The 16,685-nt window shown below is 39.3% G+C and overlaps 1 protein-coding gene across 8 annotated transcripts in view; it reads right to left on the bottom strand.

Moving 5' to 3' along the window:
* The window catches only part of mef2cb (myocyte enhancer factor 2cb), a 70,164-nt gene extending 55,095 nt beyond the window's left edge, over positions 1-15,069 (bottom strand). For 7 of the 8 annotated variants that reach the window (XM_063897101.1, XM_063897106.1, XM_063897103.1 and 4 more), the window contains exons 1-2: positions 14,830-15,069; positions 7,849-7,978 (exon numbers count right to left, since the gene is read on the bottom strand). The gene's annotated coding sequence lies outside the window, so the exon portion shown is untranslated. Of the gene's footprint in view, positions 1-5,484; positions 5,735-7,848; positions 7,979-14,829 lie in introns of those variants that run through there. The other variant, XM_063897102.1, reaches the window with a different exon arrangement.
* Positions 15,070-16,685: the final 1,616 nt, after the last annotated feature.

Below are 16,685 nucleotides of genomic sequence, written 5' to 3'. Positions count from 1 at the left end.
AAAAAATGAAAAATAAGCATCGCATCTAAAACTGCTATATTCTTTCATAGAGAAAAAAAGGAAACAGATGTATCAATAGTGCCGCCTATCAGTGGCAATTTAGTGTGAAACTGTTTCTTCACAAGAGCAACCTCACACAAAAGCCTGACTGGGTAAAATTCAGGTCCTTATTCCTCTGAATCTGGTGTGAACACAAGATCTGCTAAAAATATGCAACAACCATGTGAAGCTCGGCAGCAGTGTGGATTTGGAGCAGTGGCGGCAGCGGCGCAGATTGTGGCAGGCGAGTGAACAGGGGTTTCAGATGGATGTGAGCTTGTGTGAGGCCAAGGCACAGAGCTACCTCTGTGCGTCTCACTGGACTATGTTGCAGAATGACTCGGCTATGTTGCAGTCGTGACAAAGATAAATTACAGCCACTGGAAAACATTTCTACATTTTTTTCTCACTCTATCCCCTTCTCCACACCTCTTTTCTTTTTCTTGGCATTGGGACTAATCCAAATGTCTGCCACACTAAAGGGAGATGGTGAAGGCTCTCTCTGAAAATATATTAGGGGTAAGAAGTTGCCCCACACCATTCACAGGTCAGGCACTGTGTTTTATGATGGAACATGTCTTCTGTCGCCAGATATATGGACGTGGACAGCAAACACCTCTCCCACAAAATAACCCCTAGAACTCACTAAAAAAGGATTCCCAGTTAATTCTGGATTTACCGCAAAACATGTTTAGAGCGGCTATTACATATATACACTGTATGGGGCATTACAGACTGCCAGGATTCTGTCGGTTACACTGCTACTGAATAAAGATGAAAAATCTCACAGCTAAAGTAAGTGTCTGCAGAGAAAGTTAATGAACTCCTTTATAAACATGTTCATTTAAATCTTATTTTAAGCTTTATGCCTATGCTGAGGCATTCATTCTGATATGGGCCATACACTGTTTAGACAAAGAAATCCAACCTCAGTCCTACTATAAATGTTTCTCTTTGTCTTATCATTCAGTCCTCTGCTGTCTGTATGACTTCTGCCTTCTTACCTCCCAGGACTCTCTCCCTGTCCAAATATTTCAGGGAGCTGGCCTCAAGTATGGTGAGGTGTTTTGGGTGTCTCTTTAGGTGGGCTACAGCTGACGATATGATTGTGTGGTCAGCACTACTGAGCGAAGACCACCCAGCAGGCAGCTGCTGCCATAATGACCATAAGGCCGGGCAGGAAACAGGAAACAGGAAGAAGAAGGCAGGACATCCTGTTCATCTAGATCGCTTTGTTAAAAATGACATCATGAAGGCATCTCTTTTTAATGAAGAATACCTGAGTGGAGGCCAGATATTTGTCATTCTGCTTTTAAATCGCATAAGCCCAAATACATTTCTAACGGCGTTTTCTCTCTGTGGGTGTCTTTCTCTGTCTCTCTCGCATCTGTCTTCTCAGTTTGCCTTTTCAGCCCTCACACTGACACTGTTTTCCAGACTGCTCCATCATCCCAAACATCAAATCCTACCCTCTTCAGTGTGAGAATAAAGGAAGAAAATAAATACACGCAGTTTCATTTGAATAAACACCAGCAACAACCTCACAAAACTCAGACACAAAAGCACAAACATTTTGACGCGCAAACAGACAGAGACGGCACCTGAATGCACGCACGCACCCACACACACCTCCCAGACACACAGCAGATACTGACAGACAAACACACAAAGAAACAGCAAACACAAAGCACAGCACAGTCAGAACTCTACTTTATGCAGAAATATTCTAAAGTGTGTTTTACAATACAATTAAACATCAAAGGCTGATATATTCCTCTGTGATCTTTAACACCCCAGTGAACAAACCCCATACACCCCCATCCACTTACAGCGTACAGAGAAAGTTGCTGAACGTCACCGCTAATTACTAGATAGAGACAGAAGAAGACTTTGCATCATTATGCAAAAACCAGGACATATTCAAATATATGCATTCACTCCACCAAAAACCATTCAAGGACTTTGTTATTTACTTTAAATGATTTTTTTCTAAGTTCTATGAGTAATTGCAGCTCTTATGAAGCTATACAGACAATTCTCCTAAAGAAACATTTGGGTAAACATACACAACAGTTAGGACAAAGACAGGGAGATCTGTTTAAAATAAGTAAATAAACACATGTTGGTGTTTGAGCCCAACACTTTTCATTAGTACTATTAAAATGTATGGAAACCAAAGGGAGACTTTTTCCTCCATGCGGCAAAAGCTAACACCTGCATGTGCAGTAAGTAAGAATACAACATGCCCTTGAGGTATTATAAAACTAAAGTATTTTCATCTGCTTATAAACAGGCAGTAAAAAGTGATTCTAATTTGTGTGAGATACATTAACTAAAAAGAAAGGTTATCATTTTTCGATGAAATCTTGATAGTTGATGCTTCATGGTACATTTATTAAAAAGAACGTAAAGCAAAGTATACTGCGTTATTTACAGGGGTGTCTCCTGACAGTTTAAGTTATTATATGCTCCTTATATATGAGGTAAATATGATTCCCTACAATTGACTCTTATATTACCTTTCATATTTGAGCCAAAGGGCATGAAGTCCAATTACAGTACTTCTATATCTACCAGCAGATCTTGCCAACCTCAATCTGCAAATGAGTGTTTTGCTGATGTTTAACTGAGCAAACTCTGCTAACCCCTTCCAAAATATTTGAAATCATGAGTGAAGAGAACGTTTAAGCAAAAGTTAAATTGTTTGCTTAAACATAAATGCTTCTGATGTTTCCATTAAGAATAATGTTTTCATTGAAGGAGGTTATCTTGAAACATGCCTTCTGTACAGTACTAAATGTCAATGCTTTGAGGCAGCACAGTGGTATACTTTACTTCCTTAAAAAAATGAGGCAAGCTTGAAAGCACTGATTTTATAACTCCTAAATGGGACATATATATTACATATTTATGAATTCAAATATAAACAACAGTCCTACCGATGCAGATTGTGTTTGGCAATGTTTAAAACATATGTCAAAACCCTGACCATGGCACACAATGTGTTCCTTCCTTTCACTTAACTAAAGCTCTACTGAGCCCCTGGTGTACAGCAAAGTGCCCTGACAATCGGCTCAATGCCCTGGCCAATCACAGGGACACGTGACCTTCTAATCCCTCTCTGTGTGAAGGGGTAAGAGTTTGTTGTCAATGTTGGTTTTGTGAATCAGCGCCCAAAATCTCAAATGATTTGTCAAGAGGGAGAGGTATTAAGAGAATAAGAGAAACAAAAGCAGCGCAGGACAGATAGTGTGGGTGTCGGTGTGTGCATGTGTGTGCATGTGTGTGTGTAATAAAAAGACAGAGAAAGGAGGCAGACCATGCATTTGCTTAGGCATTTGTGCAAGTTTCTGTGCTACTGCATACATGTGTGTGTGTGTGTGTGTGTGTGTGTGTGTGTGTGTGTGTGTGTGTGTGTGTGTGTGTGTGTGTGTGTGTGTGTGTGTGTGTGTGTGTGTGTGTGTGTGCGTGCGTGTGTGTGTGTGTGTACAGGGTCTCTGAGATTACAGAGCTTGGCTGACAGAGTCCTCTGTGTGTAATCGTGGGTCCACATGCGAGCGCTCACCTTCCTCTGAGCGGATTAGCCTAACGCTAAATCCCAAGAGAGCAACAGGCCAGACAGGCCACACAGAACAACTTCATTGACGATGGGCAAAAGAGGGAAGGCCATGCGTGAAATCTATATACAGTTTTACATATCGTTCAAGAGTGAACAACTCATATAAAACAGTAATAATAATTAAAAAGTGATGGGAAATACAAAGGACAGTATATTTCTTATTTCTTTTTAAATGCACCTCAAAGGTTGCATATAAGTCATGTAGGCTGCATATTCATTTTTAAATTGAACTAATTGTGAAACGCAATAAAGCATTAAGTGACTGACTGAATGAATGCAGTACGCTTTTCACAAAGCCACAAATTAGGTTGATAAACTGTAGTAGACAGCAACACTTTATCACTTTCAAAATGTACTTTGCATTAAAAATATCTCAATAATAGACTATTTTAAATTTAACAATTCTTTTAAATCCCAAACCATTTTGTACAACTTTTATTTATTTTGATCAAACTGCCGCTATCTTTACATTCATAGCATTTTAACTGTTAAAATAGATTGTATTGTTAGAGTAAAAATAATTGCTCTTTAACTTTATAACAAATTCACAAGCATATGGGTATAGATAATAACTTCTATGTTCATATTAATGAAGATGGGTTAAATGCACACAGCCCACAGTCCACAATATGCTAAAATAAAATGAAGTGTGCTGTAGAAATGTCATAGCCAGCATTAGTTTGTGCACATTTCATCAGTGGGCCTCATATAAATACTTAAGAATAAAACAAATAAATCCAATTAGATTTCTTAAGCTGCAACCTGTGAAAGTTGCCAAAGGTTAATTATGGTTTCATTATTCATGCTCTAACTGCAACAGGTTCAATTGAGCCACACAAGTCATAACTTAACTGTAAAAATATGCAATTCTCGCTATATAAAAATAAGTTCTAACAATGTCAGTCACAAAGTCACAGAGAAGAAATGTATAATTAAGCCTGAACGAGTCAAACCTTCAATAAAACACTGATTTACAGTTATCACTGTGTCTCTTGTCTGCGTAAATTATCATTCAAATAAGTCTGGAAAAGTGTTCTCCTGTATTGTACTGTAAAATGATTTATGTTTAAATAATGCAGTCCTTTTTTAAAATATTTGTATGAAAGTTTGCTATGCAGGTTATCCTGATTTTCATGCATAATAATAGGATAATTTTGATAATGAGTGCTACTCAGATTGTAGATTTAAACCAGTGGTGAAAATATAGCATATTTTCAAAGTAAGGCCATTGTAAGTAAAGTGAGTTACACTGCGTACTGTTGCTTTTATTAAGCTAATTACCTGACATTTTAAAACATTTGAACTGCATGTATTTTTCTTTTTATTAATTATTTTTTTAATTCCTGATATTATTTTGTAAAAAAGTCAATATCAGGAAGATAAAAAACAACATTTTAAAGTGAGAGTCTAACTTTTAATATGCCACCAAAAGCGCAGAAGGTTTTAAGAGAGGTTTATTTTACATTAGAAGGGGGCAGCGTATTCAGTAGCTGTGGCTCTGGGGCTGTGCGCCTGCATGTGGACATGCGAAAGCTACACAAGGTCGACAAAACAGTACCACTACCTAAACACGAGACAGTCCTTGACTCTCCTAATAGATCATAAACAGCTATTTGATGTCAACCTGTAGTTATATGACATAGTTGTCACCGGCATAAGTCGATCAGGATCACAACAAATCAATAAACGCAGTTACTGTACTTTGTTGTTGAGGAAGCGCGCATCAAAATAGACCCTCAAGTTTCGCTCTGGAGATTAAAAATACAGATCATATGACGCAACGTGTCTCCTTGATGTTTGCGAGTGAGTGTGAGCGCGGTACTTACTTTATTTCGCGTGAAACCTTGACCGGGTGAAGTGAAAGATTCAAGCGGTCCGCCGCTTGTTTGGTCCGGCCGGTTGACAGGGAGGCTGAAGCTGCTGCTTGGTGGTGACGGACTTCGCCAAGACGCACTTAAAATCCAGGAGCGCAACTTAGCTGAGGACGTCGCCGGGAGGGAAAAAAAAGTAACCTACAGTACGTGGTAGGAGTCTCTATAATGTCAGAGACATCTGCTCGCTCTCTCTCTCTCTCTCTCTCTCTCTCTCTCTCTCTCTCTCTCTCTCTCTCTCTCTCTCTCTCTCTCTCTCTCTCTCTCTCTCTCTCTCTCTCTCTCTCTCTCTCTCTCTCTCTCTCTCTCTCTCTCTCTCTCTCTCTCTCTCTCTCTCTCTCTCTCTCTCTCTCTCTCTCTCTCTCTCTCTCTCTCTCTCTCTCTCTCTCTCTCTCTCTCTCTGTCTGTCTGATCGGGCAGTGTCTGCTCAGGAGGCGGTGAGGGTTGGTCTCTCTGCTAGGTGCCGGTGAGCGGAGATGGACCTGGTGGAGCGGTGTAGCGATGGTGGAGTTGGAGGTGGTGTACTGTTGGACGTCTCGAGCTTGGTGGTGATGACCGTTTCTGTTCCTTCGCGAAATCCTGGCGAGTCTTTCCCCCCAAACCCTTTCCTCTCCCAGCGCGAAGAGAAATAATCGATTTCTTTCCTCTTTTTTTGACTCCTGAAAGGGGGCGGGCTCACATGTTCCCAACTCTACTTTAATGAACGAGCCTCTGCTCTTATTGCTTTATTATCGCGCCTGCCCGGATAGGGTGGACGCACAATTAACTGCTCAGAGGACCACTAGAGGAAGATCATGAGGGATGTGTGCTTTAACTAATGAACCAACGGAGGGCACGTTAAGCATCTTTAGCCGACTTCGACTGCTAAATCCAGCCGGCAAAGTTCATGTTTCTACTCTGGCCTTTTGTTTCAAGCATGCCACTGAAGAAAAACACAGAAAAGGCAAGTCTCTTAAGTCAAGAAACTGCTAGGGTGAACATGAAACAGTTTGCAAAATGAATGATCCACTCCATGCTTATTTTAAGGTAAAACCTGTTTAAAGGACTCATTCATATATTGAAAAAAGTAGATTCAACTTATCTATTTTGTCCAATAAACCATAAATAATCCCACCATTTAGTTCTAAACTGATCTCTTCCACGCCTGAGGAACATAAATGCTGCCTTCTTTCTCAGTCACTTACAAACTTTCCCCCTCCTGTGAGCCGCCAATCATTCTCCAGGACCCAGCTATCTCCTTCAGATAAGCAGTGACACAGACAGTAAGCATGGGGGAATTACCAAGTCTTTATCCATCCAACCAAATGATTTCAAAACATCCACTCTATTAGTGTGAAGATAACAATTAGAACAGCAAGTTTGCCACTTCAGATAAGACACAGACAGGCAGTCTGTACAGAGATGTTTCCCAGATACGCCTTGTAATACTGTGCTTCTTTTATACTCACATTATATGGGAGTTGTATCAGTTTAAAGAAAGGTTGTATTGAATGGAGCCTGTTGTGCTGAAATACACAATCGGGTCTCACTTATTACCCCATCATCAGAAACAGAACCAACTGGGTTTTGATTCAAATTGATTTTTGAGGGCAAAGTTTAACAATTGAATTGATCATTTTTACCATGTCCACACTAAAAACATTGAAGATGTTGAACAAAAATGCTATATTTTTCTTACTTTTAATAATATCCTCAGTATAACTGTATAAATATTGAATTATCCAATCGTTTTACAGAAAACATGAATGTAACCCCAACTTATGAAGTGTTTGTGTCCAAATGCAGACAAATAGCAAAGCATTTGCCTTATAAGCTTATAGCTTGGCAAAACATGCCTGTCACTAGACTGCGTGAAGTGTAAATGGACACCAAGCAACATCCTAATCTTTCCCTTCCTTTGAAGTTCACCTGTGAAGCATAAGCCATGTATGCAGCCAGTCACCCAGTCAGTCAAGGTAGGAAATGGCAGGACATAAAATCAGTTAATAAATAAATCAAGCTAGCTAATTTTCTTGACGGGTGGACATTACAGCCTGTAACTGAACCCGCTGGTGTCTGATGACTCGGAATACCACCTTCACATCACCTGACCCTTTAATCTTTAATAGCATTTCCTCTGGCCCGCAGACCTCCATGATAATCAATAAGGTGTAATATGTTAGACTCACTGGGTTCATAAATGCGACATGGCAGATATCAATGGCATCACATATCGTCATGTATAAAACAGATTTGACACCCATAATACACAAATCCTCAGTTGCGCACATGCTACAACTTTAACAAACATGTCACTTATAAGTGCCTAATCGTACATACCACGTTCAATGTTCCTTCTTTTGCCGTCTCGTGTGCCTTCAGTCCTGTAGCTTTCTTTGCTGTATGTCAGCGATTCATTAGATAGGTCCTTTCAGTGTTCACAATGCTTGAGGTTGTCTCAGGTTGGCACCTGTGAGGAGAAGTAACATAGGGAAGTGTGAGGAGGAGAGAGTGAACCTGCACAGTGAAATGGTAATTGTTTGCATGCACCTTGCACATAGTGAGCAGGATCCTTTTTAACATCTATGTGTCTGCATGTATGTGTGTTTAACGTCCATATGAAGAACACTGAAATAAATGGGGGGAAGTAGACTGAATATATATGAATGTTAAAAAAAAATCATTAAACGAGGCAAACACTTGGTTCATGCATATTCATAAATGGCTGTCTGACTTGTCTACAGGGATAAACTTATGGTGAAGGCATGCTTCAAGCCTCATTTTATTCTCACACATTTAATGCAAAGTAGGGAAGACCTTATGTATATTTTGCTCTTGAGACTACCAAGTGGGGGTTTTCTGCCACATTTGAATATGATTGGAAAAACTCAAAGCATTATAGCCAGATCATTGTAACATGTTATAATGTCGTTCAGAGTGCATCACATTATGCCTTTTACCCTTATTACATTTAGAGTTAGGTACCCAATACGTGTGTACAGAGTGCATTGTGGGTTTAATATTTGTAGAGTTATAATTGTAAGTTAAACATTGTAAGTTAAATATTTGTGGCATATGTGAATTAAAATTATTTTCTGTTTAAATAAAACAGACAAGATTATTAGTTTGATTTTAACTGAAACTGTCCATGCTCAACTCATCAGCCAATGTCACTCACTATTACTCTTAGAATATGGAAACCCAAACATGTGTACTGGTAAGTGTGTGTGTGTGTGTGTGTGTGTGTGTGTGTGTGTGTGTGTGTGTGTGTGTGTGTGTGTGTGTGTGTGTGTGTGTGTGTGTGTGTGTGTGTGAGTGCGTGCGTGCGTGCGTGCGCGTGTTCAAGTGTGGGTTGACAGTCTCATCAAAGCCTGATGTAGCAAAATCAACAATTTGCCAAAACAATTCTGTCATTTCAAATATGTCACATTGTGTACACACACTTTAGGCGTTTGGGTGAATGCAATTTTGTGAGGTTTGGCATCAGCTGTACATAAAAAGGGAAGAGGGGAAACTGCGACTGCATGTTAAGTCAAACACATAAGTGCGGTTTGCTGATATTGATCTTGCTTGGATTGTTTCTTAAGCCTCTGCTGGCAGTCACTTCACAGCGTGTGTCCAACGCATACGCATACACATGTAAAAAAGCTCGCCTGAATATGTGATTTTTTTTGTTACGGAGGGAGAAAGAAAGGAATGCCTCTCTCAAGCAAAAGATAAACACTAACACATTTCCAGGGCAAACAGGAACAGCCCGGGCTCAGTGCAATCTGTTGTCGATCACGCTCACGTGAAAACACAATCTGCCTGTCACAGTAGATGATGTTGTCAAGCACTCTGCCTTACTGCTCCTGAGAATTAGCCAGCTATTACAGGAGCACTACGAGACACATAGATTGCTTGTTGCATGTCAGATATGTCTGAGGGATGCTTCCATCTTCTGTGTGGTATTTACTGCTTTCAGTCATTCTTTCTGTGTTCATTCCCTAATGGATTTGAGAGACATTTGGCGTTCTGACACTAGATTGATGCGACATGATGTGACGACCAAGTTTCTCGGGGGTTACAGATAGACCTGCAGGCCAATTTAACTCACAGGCTCAGCTGGGGATCTATAGATCAGTGTGTGAGTGCATATGTGCATGCGTGCGTATGTGTGTGTGCGTGCGTTCCTGAATCATTTTAAGACTATTGTCTTCTTACATTGCGCTGATATTAAATTGTGATATTGTAAATAATCATTATTTTATATGAATACATTATCATTAACAAACTGGAAGAGCCTTTGAAAGCGTTAAAACTGACATACCTCATTCATTTGCTGTACATTTTAAATTGCAAACACTGGGGAAGCCTAAAGAAATGAATTAAGAGGTAAAATGAAGAAGTGAATTTAATCGGCCTTATCTTACATATGTTAACATATGAAATCCATAATGTACAGGACTTGATCCACCTGAAGATCTGGGTTCTGTTCTCAGGAAAAACAGAGCTACTTTAGAAGTAATCTCACACTTTGTAGGAGAGATGTGAGACATTTCCCAGCCGATCCCTGCTTGGTCTATGTGTAAGTCATCAAAGTGTTATATTACACAAGTTTCAGCGCTCCTTATTAATAAGGTTTATAATGAAACTCAGAGGGCAATATCATCAGTAATTATAGTTGCAGGAATTGTACCATTGTACAGTATAATTAAGGGAGAAAAGGTGAGAAAATCTTGGTTTAATTAACTGAAATCATATGTCCTCTTATTACAAAATATATAAAACAAAGGAATTCAGGATACTCGGGAAGTATTTATTTATACAGTCAAATTAGCTTTTGTAATATAAAGGGGAAGTTCCTTTTCTAAACTTCGATTGCATTAATATCACCTTGATAATTCTACCACTGGAACAAAACAGTTCATCTTTATATTTTTGAGTCCAAACCATATATTTGATCACATTTTAGAAGTTTATAATTAAAAAATATATATTTTGGATGAAAATATAGTATGTATGGATATGTTTTATGCCCATAAGTTACCTTTGCAATTTCTTTCAATGATCAAGTCTTGAATAAAAGCTTGTTAAATACAGCCATTTCATTTTTTTTCATCTGTATTACATAAATCACTCAGAACACATTTTGACCTGGATATTTAGTGAGCCCATATATCTCCTAAACAAGAAGCCACCTCAGTCGTTTTAACTGTTACTGCTTTGGTCGGCTGCCATTCTTGCCGTTTTTTAAGTAAGGAAAAAGCGAGGAAAAGAGTTCTGTCTACTTATCATTAGCTGCCGTTTTATAATGGTATGACTCGTTTTCACTGAAGACGTGCAGAGCCTTATTTTCAATAACCATTTTTCAGTGTGGTTTGGCCATTAACTGTGTCTAGCCAGCAGTAAATTCTCTGTACCATTTCATATGTTTCCTTGTCCTTATAGTTCAGTTTAAGAACAGTTGAATCTAACCATACAGAACAGACTCACTCAATGCAATAATAACAAATCTCAAGGCCTCTGAAATTCTTATGGCCACAAAACGACCCCTTACCGAGCGGAGTCAAACGGGAGACAGCGCTGGTGATTTGCATGTGTCGTGTTTAACCAACAGTATTCTGTCTGTACACCTTTTATGCATTATGGATGAGGCACAAGCTGAACAACAAGCCCTCCCTTTGTTCTGCGTGATGCTCCAGTTACATCATAGGAAAAGCCCCATGGTCCTGTGACTGCCCTGCCTGGCTGAGATGCGGTGCCGCTGGCCACGCTTTTGATCGGACCTGTTGCTTTTTCTTACTTAGTGAATCAGTAGATACACATAAACACACACTGACACTAACAGTGGTGCCTATTGATAAAATTCACAACTTTTTTTGCCTTCAAAATGTAACGAATACTCAAAGCCATCAATAATTATATTAATTATTTTCCAAAAACTAATTTTCAAATAACATTTAGGTATTTATAGGAAAAAGCAGCTGTTGACTACATATTGCCTATTATTTCATTTTACTGACTCGATATCTGCTGATTCATTAACTTGATTAAACTGTCAAAACTGCATAGTGATTTTAAATTCATAACGATGTAACATCCTATATGTCATAAATGTATATGTGACAGGTGCCATCCGTGTGCCACCTGCTACATATGAATGGCACATTTTGCCTGTCAAGGTGCATTCAGTGCACCTCCGCATTACGCTGCTGTGTAATTAAATGTGCAGCCTGCAGGGGAGCTCTGCATCCTTCCCAGCACAGAACAATCTATTTTACCACATGGGTTAACTGGAGGTATCCCCCATGCGAAGTTTAACCATTCTTTTTTTATTTTACTCAATGTTAATGTTATTCATGGGATAGCATATAACATTTCATTTAGAAGAATCATCTAAAGATGCAAGCTGATTATTTTAAATTTAACTGAAATGTATTCCTTATGCAAACATTTCAATTACTCTTATTTCAATTGAATTCCTTTTTTATTCTAATCCCTGACCCTCCCCTCTCCCCATCCTGTGTCTTCTTAATGCTGTAATGTAATTGCCGGACCTTTTGTCTTTATTAGGGTTCTTTTTTTTTTCTCTCTCTCAGTGATTTCAGAACATGATTTGGAGTATAGACCTGTGTAGGTCATCCTATGATCACTATTTTACTGAAAATGTGTTGGACTGACAGTAGTCTAATGTGCTGTAAAGTATACAGTTATGGCATTAAAGCCTACAGTCATCACTGTTTCCAATTCCCATAGTAACCATTACACAGCAGAAGTCCCTCCTGCAGCTGTTGACCTCAGCCAATTCCCTTGACAATTAAAGATCACTCAGCATGGCTATGCAACTTCTCCCACACTCTCTACAAGCAGCTGATGGCATCTCAATGTGAAGAAAAGAAAGTGGAGCGGAATATAATGTGTGTCTAAGTGTGTCCCAGCTCTGATGTGTGATAGCGAGTCCTAGCGACCGTCGGCGCAGACCCGTGTTGCACGGTGGAGCTCGGCAGATGAGCAGCGGCGTCTAAAGCTCTTTGTGCCTCCAGGATCACCCCGACTCATTCTTATTCAGACATGATCAGAGGGGAGGCAGGCAACTGAGATTAGCTGCAGATCAAAGGAGCTGCCTCGCGCCAGCACTCGTGTTTTGTAGATTTAGGCGGCCCTGGCGCACAGGCGTTGCATAGTGGCGGCAGAGCGTCATACTGTTTTCTGCCCTCGACAGTGCTCAGGGGGGTAGATGGAAAGAGAATTTTTATACAGGAGGTTGGACCAGTGCTGGAAATCTTCCAACATTAAATAATAAGCACAATGGAGGAGAATGAAAAGGAGAAATAAGAGAAAAGTCACTAAGCCATTACTGTAACATGTGAGGGTGAAACTAACTTGCATTTTCATGCCATCCCAATTTAAACTGCTTCCATATATGTAATGCTTCTTGGTTCAATGATAATTTGTGTTCTTTAAATGAAAAACACCTTTTATTATATATACTTAGGCAACTCAAAATAATCTGGATCAGTTCAGCCCACTATATAACTATGGACATTTGTGCCCTAACTACTGCTATGGTTCGGTCAGCAACTGTTACAGAATAAACAAACAACACATTACTCCTACACCGTATATATTCACATTCCTATTCATTTACACAAAAACAAAAACCTCAAATACAAATACATTTTACTCAAAGTTAAACAGACTGAAACAGGCAGTAACCACTAATCTTCATGTCTTTATTACATGTAGGTTATTTTCACCATTCATATTATGACATTGAGATATTCTAACTTTGAATAACATTTGATTTCATCTTTATTCACATTTCAGTAAAGATAAACAAATGTTGCTCTGCTTTTCATACTGCACAAAGAACAGCAACAATGAAACTAATAGCAGAGTGTGAAGGTGAAGTGACAGGATTAGGAGAGTTTCAAAGGCAGAGAGGCAACTGCGTAAGAGCGCTCGCCACCCTACAGAGAGAGAAAACAACGCGTTTCCTCAACTCCGCTGACCATCAAAGCCGTGGAATTCAGGGGCAGGAAAGCTAATATGCGAGGACTAAGCGGTTCCTGTAAACTGGGTCGAAGTTTTGCAGGTCCTGCCTCTTTGAGTTAATAGCAAGAGGACAAATAACTCTTCATGAAAAAAGGGACACAAGTGCATGTCCACTTTAAATTATTTTAAATATGCTAATTACCTCCACTTTAGCTTGTTATTGGTATTACTTTCAATTTCACCTTAGTGTTAATGGTAGCATATTGTAAAGTATCTCTATGGGACGCAAGTCAGAAATAAAATGTACTTGAAATACGAGCATATCAAATTCAGGAACAATATTACTTCATCTCATATTTTATCCAAAAGCTATGGTTAAAAGTTGAAGGAAAAAGTCCAACAGGGGCTTTCACCTCTCATTAAAATCAAACAAAGCCTTTGCTCTAGTATGAAATTCCATTTGTTTGTTTTGGGACAAGTGCCCTAAAGTAGAGCCCTTTTCTAATGTCTCCTAGTGGTTAGGAATAAACACCTCTTTGTTCTTTTAATATGACAAAAGTTTACTCCTTTGTTTCAAAAGTTTACCCAATATGTCTTACTTAAACACCAAACTGTGAGAAACATATTGCTACTGAAGTGTGTCTTAGCCACTTAGGTAGCTACCTTGAGGGAATGAGTCATTTCTGAAGCAAACAGCATGTTAAGGCTATGCTCTTTTCTCTCGCTGATAATTCCAGATTGTGCAATGAGTTCTAAGCAATTACCCTTAAAAGTACCGGTAACATAAACTGACTGTGAAGAATTAGAAGCAGAGAAACAACACAATATAAAGTTCCACTAAAGCGCCTGAAAACATTTGTCTTGCCTGAAAGAAATAAAAATGTAGACTTTTAAAGCTTAAACACACAGGAGCCTTAATAGGCTATTCCCCAAGTGCACCACGGAGGTGATTGGCAACAGCTGAGCCCTGACTCCTCCTTCAGCAGATTTAGAGCTTCTCTGGGGGCTTGTTGTCAGGAACAGGAAAAAGTCTAAGTAAATAACAATTAAGAGTATCTTTTTGCCTAGTTCACACTGGCTTAGTTAGATTTTTTTTCTATTGGACCACATGACAAAGACAGCATTCAGTAAATCCAGCAAGGCTATAATGTAACAATTAGGCAACAGTGTAGGATTGTGAAATTGAGCAGCTCACATATCAAAATTAAGGCTTAATCTGTTTAACATGTCACAACCCAACTGTGAATGGTTTGAAATCTTGGCAGAGACAGGTTTTCCACCAACAGAATCAGATCCAGAGGAGAGAGGGGAAAAAGGAAGGGAATAGTGTGCTGTGAAACTCACCCGTGCCGTTTCTCTGCTTCCCCAGGAAGTTACACCTCGCAGCACCAGCTAAGGCCCAGCTCAACTAAAAAAGTTCAAAAGTTTAAAAAAGAAATGAAAACAAAAGAGATAGTTAACCAAATAAATAAAAAAGAATACCAACAAATGGCCTAAAATAAATGTCCTGCATGTGATAAAGCCAGACCAGCTGGCTTTGAATAGAAACCCCCGATTTGGGTTGTGTGTTTCCTACGATCTCGGTCTGAACTGAAACCAGGTCTGGTGCTTCCCAACCACCCCCCCGCCACCCCTACCCCACTGTCCCAGCTGAATCCACCTGCCCCCATCACTCCTGGGTAAATTTAGCCTTCTGAGGGATCAGTGACATCGCCCCCCTACTCCCCTTCCAAGCAAACACACACCCCAGATCTTTGTCAGCACTGGCATATATGCCGGAGATTATTGCCCCCCCAAGAATGCCGCCGTCTTCACAGTGGCAAAATTCACATCCACAACTTGAAAATGTACGGATGATATTCATCTTTTTAAACAGATCTGGGGTAAATATCGTTTTTTGCACAAACAGTTTCCTTAACCTTTCTGTATACATTTGACAGAAAATGACTTTATTAAAAGACCCAAATCTTTAGCCCTTGTATTTCAGCGGATGCCGATTAAGAGCTCATTTACAATGTTATTATTTCTTTAATTTGATGACCTTACAAAACCTATTAAATAAACTCTGCTGTACAAATACCGTCTCACCACTTGTATAACAAGCAACAGTGTAATCTATGTGAATCATAAATAAATTGCTCAACAGAAGAGATTAGCCGACATTGATAGTATCTTGTCAAATGTCTAAATACCAGGTGCAATGGTATACACCTATAATTTGGTAATTATAAACTCGTTTAACCAAGTTTATCTATGACTAAAATCCGCCTACAGTCTTGTTTTTTCAAAGAACCGCAATGCCCAGGAAATGTCAGTTTTCCATTAATACCTGATAAAAATCATACATCTCCATCCAACAGAAAAGTTTCCCTCAGCTGCTGGCATCCTGACTGTAAGCCATTTCTCCTTCTAAATGATACATTCAGGAGAATTTAAGTATCAACAACCTTAAACCGTAATATCCTCTGTGACTGTTTTCACATTAGAGTTTTGTGGGGGTGGCACAGGGATAATTGTATTTTTATCAAGTATTTTCCAGTCAAGGTCTTATACCTGATGCCAAAATCTAATGCAGATAATGACACTGTATCATACACACAAATTAGTGTTTTATGTATCCTTCTTAAATCAACCGAATGTGGAGAGTGATGAGATAAATGAAAGATGAGTAGATTATAGATTGGAAAATTCCCAGAAAATATCCAAAATAGGGAATCTGCGTCAGAAGAGATAAAACAGAGGTGCTCCCTTGATGATAGGTATTCACACTCTTCTGACAGGGAAATATATTTTGTATTGATTCGGTTGTATTGTTTACATGTTTCTGGGCACAGGTAATCAACTCATCTTTTTGTTTTGGGAAATTTCTGTCGCCATGACTACCTTGACCCCTATACGTTTAGGTATCAGTGTCTGCCCAGTCTGGTATTTGTGATGACCTCATGGACAGGAATTCAGTGATGTCTTTGGGGGTTTGAGGGATGTTGGTGGGAGCTAATTTAATTAGACATCCCAATAGGACAGAGGGATTCTTGAATTGATCAAAGCTTAGCTATGGTGACGTGATCTGTGTTGTGCCCATAAAGCCAGCTTATTGTTCTCCATACAACAGAGAATTAGACACAATCATTTGCATGTACACATCCACATTGTGTTGCTTTCATTTTTATTACCTTGTGTATTTTGACGTAAGACTTGCT

Source organism: Eleginops maclovinus, chromosome 12, assembly GCF_036324505.1.
Source record: "Eleginops maclovinus isolate JMC-PN-2008 ecotype Puerto Natales chromosome 12, JC_Emac_rtc_rv5, whole genome shotgun sequence".
Taxonomy (NCBI): Eukaryota; Metazoa; Chordata; class Actinopteri; order Perciformes; family Eleginopidae; genus Eleginops; species Eleginops maclovinus.
This window is presented reverse-complemented; position numbering and strand designations above follow the sequence as displayed.